This window comes from Silene latifolia, chromosome Y (genome assembly GCF_048544455.1).
Source record: "Silene latifolia isolate original U9 population chromosome Y, ASM4854445v1, whole genome shotgun sequence".
Lineage (NCBI taxonomy): Eukaryota > Viridiplantae > Streptophyta > Magnoliopsida > Caryophyllales > Caryophyllaceae > Silene > Silene latifolia.
In genome coordinates, this window is record NC_133538.1 from 270,665,179 (window position 1) to 270,668,820 (window position 3,642).

The window sequence follows — 3,642 nt, forward strand, 5'->3', positions numbered from 1 at the left end:
AATAACTTTGACACGTTAATCTCTCTAACATTTGGTCAATGTAAGGAAGTGAGAAATGGTCCTTTTTAGCGGCCGTGTTCAACTTCCTATAGTCAATGCACATCCTCCATCCTGCAACATGTCTAGTAGCAATCAATTCATTCTTATCATTTTTCACTACTGTAGTACCTCCCTTCTTAGGTACAACTTGGACAGGACTGACCCATTTAGTATCAGATATAGAGAAAATAATACCAGCATCAAGTAATTTATGTACCTCTTTTCTTACCACCTCCTGCATTAGAGGATTTAGTCGTCTCTGACCTTGTGCACTAGGCTTGTGGCCTTCTTGCAGATGAATTCGGTGCATGCAAAAATCAGGACTAATACCTTTGAGATCATCAATGCTATACCCAATTGCCTTTTTATGAGTTCTCAAAACAGTCAACAAAGCAGATAGTTGACCTTCAGTTAGGCTAGCATTGACAATCACTGGGTTCATTTCACAGTCATCAAGAAATTCATATTTGAGATGAGAGGGAAGAGGTTTTAATTCAGGTTTCTTTACCTCAGTTACCTTAGGTGTGACACCCAAACTTTATACCTTCTGATGTGGGCATTCCTCTCCAGTTAGAAGCTTCTCAATCCGATGAACTTCTGGACTCCATGAACCCATCTCGATCGGTGGATCGAAACCAGGGCAATCTCCGGAGGATCCCCTGTCCAAACACATAGGAAGACACTCATCAATAGTAAAATCAACAACATCTATACTATGACAAGTCTCTTCTATCATGAGGTTTTTCAATGCTTTTTCCAAGTTAAATATAATCGTATCATCCCCCACAGCTAAGGTCAATCTCCCTTGCCTAACATCTATAACCGCCCCCGCAGTATGTATGAACGGTCTGCCCAAGATGATAGGGATTTGGTTGTCTTCAGCCATGTCCATGACAACGAAATCAACGGGGATGTAAAACTTCCCAATACGAACGGGAACATCCTCCAACACCCTCATTGGGTGCTTAACTGATCTATCGGCCATCTGCAGTGTCATATTAGTAACTGTCAACGGACCCATATTTAATTTATTACAGACAGAATACGCCATAACGCTGACACTAGCTCCTAAATCGCAAAGAGCTTTACTAATAGAAAGATGACCAATGTGACAAGGGATAAAAAAACTTCCTGGATCCTTCAATTTGGGTGGTGTATTAATTGGCAACATGGCACTACACTTCAAAGTGTAAGCAATAGTTTCCACCGCATCAAAGGATCTCTTCCTTGTCAAAATCTCCTTCATGAATTTTGCATAAGCCGGCACTTGAGTAATTAATTCAGTAAAAGGGACACTTACCTGTAGATTCTTCATGACCTCCATAAAATTACCGAACTGCTTGTCTAGCTTGGATTTTTGTTGTCGATGAGGAAAAGGTAATGCAATGGTTATGGGCTCGGCTTGCTTGACCTTAGAAACCACTTTTGAAACACCGTCAGCTGTCAATTTTGGTTCCTCGATCGAGCCAGGGGTGACTCGATCGAGCTGGGTGGATCCTCGATCGAGGCGCCTGTGACTCGATCGAGGAACCTTTGCAGGTTCAGCTCCTTCGTCTTTTTTACTTTTATCGTCAGCTCGTGTTTCAACTTCGTCAGGTTCTTTCTCATCATCACTAAGCTCCAAATTACCCAATCCTTTGGTATGCATATAAAGGGACCTCATCAACAATAATGGGCACGTCTTTCTCAAGGCTTTGTAGGTCGGGATTCACATAAGAAGTACCGCTCCTCAGCTGAATCACATTAGCTTGCTCATGAGCTTGTTTACCTTGAGGAGGAAGACCTACGACCTATTTTGATGGGTTTTGAAGTGCCATCTGAGCCACTTGATTATCTAGCATCTTGTTATGGGCAATAAACTCAGAAATTTGACCCGTCAGCTTCTGCTGCATTGACAAAGTTTGTTACAAAAGATTACGCAACTATGCCATCTCATTGTTCGGAGCTTGTTGAGGAATTTATTGAGGAGTTTGCTGAGGAGGCTGTTGATATTGATTGTTGAACTGCTGGCCTCCTTGATTTTGCCTTTGATACCCCCTTGTTGTTGATTACCGCGATTGTTGGGAGGGATATAAGTATTCTTTTGCGGTTGTGACTGCTGCGGGTTTTGTACATTCTGACTAGACTATTGAAGGAACGGATGTTCCTTCGTTCTTTCATTGTAAAAGTTGGAGAAAGGTGTACCTTGTGCACCTTGTCTGTAAGCCTGAAAGACATTAACCTGCTCCAATGTGCTCATACAATCAGCTGCACTGTGACCATCTAAACCGCATCTAGCACAAGTCTCCTCTACTTGCTGACTCATGGCATGAACTCTCTCCTTACTAACCAATGATTGGGTAGTCTTTATCTCAGCAATCTGGGAAAAAATAGTCTCCAGTTGTGCTGCCAGGGTACTATCAACATCGATACCTCGCGTGCTTCCCCTAGGATTTCCATACCTTACGGTATGGGTAGCAATCTGATCAATTAACTTCCACGCGTCACCATCATTGGTGTTGTCTTGAAACCTCCCATTAGCAGAAGAATCCAAAAGGGCACAATGATCGTCAAACAACCCGTTATAAAACTGGTTGCAAAGGAACCACTTTGGGAAACCATGATGGGGAATTGATCGAACTAAGCGCTTGAAGCGAGTCCAAGCTTCATTCAAATCTTCAGTAGCTCCTTGCTTGAAACTAGTAATTTGATTTCTCAGAGCATTAGTCTTTTGAGGTGGGAAGTACCACTTGTAGTAAGCAAGAGCCAATGAATTCCAGTCTGTAACTCCTTCAGTATCCATATCCATATCTCTCAACCACTCAGCAGCTCCATCTTTCAGGGAGAAAGAAAAGAGCACCTGCTTAACCTGATCTTGTGTCACTCCAGCTGTTAATGGGATAGAACAGTAGTAAGTGACAAATTTCTCCATATGTGTCGCAGCATCCTCAGCAGCTGTCCCTCCAAACATATTTCGTTCCACCAAATTGATATAAGATGGCCGAATCTCAAAAGTTCCATTGGTAGTAGTGGGCAGCTTAAATCCTTGTGGGATAGAATCTAAGGTCGGCTCAGAGTGACTGGCTAGAGTAGGCATGATGGGAGTTTTGGGAATATCAGTTGTAACTGGAATTTCAGGAATAGGAATTTCGTCCTCTTCCTCTTCGTAGGACCGATCGTCATTTTGTCTCGTTGAGCTCGCCGTTTCGACGTCAAGTATACTCAAGTCTTCTACTTGACCCACTTCTTGATTAAATTTCCGTCTGTAGCGAAAAGTCTTCTCTGGTTCAGGATCAAAAGGAATAATCTCGGACCTATTAGACCCAGGCATAAACGGAACTAACAATAAAAGTGTGAGAACGGTCTCAAGGAATTGGGTTCCCTGAGACAAAAAGACAAAATAAACACAAACAGACTAAACAATTGTTGCCTCCTCGGCAACGGTGCCAAATTTGATGTGGCTAAAGTTGTATCACCAAACCAAAGTAAATCTATCTCAGGCTAACAAGAATAGCTAGCAGTAAGACAGGTATCGAATCCACAGGGAGGCGGTGAAAGCTAAGTCTGTAAATATTTAAGCTGTCTAAGTAACCGATTTCTGGGGGTTTGTTTTGTTTTAATTCT

At 42.4% G+C, this 3,642-nt stretch overlaps 1 non-coding gene across 1 annotated transcript; it reads left to right on the forward strand.

The window, feature by feature from the left end:
* The first annotated feature begins 2,633 nt into the window (after positions 1-2,633).
* Positions 2,634-2,740, forward strand: LOC141636132 (small nucleolar RNA R71). The gene has a single exon (XR_012540765.1). It is a non-coding gene; the product is annotated as a small nucleolar RNA R71 (small nucleolar RNA).
* The last annotated feature ends 902 nt before the right edge of the window (positions 2,741-3,642 follow it).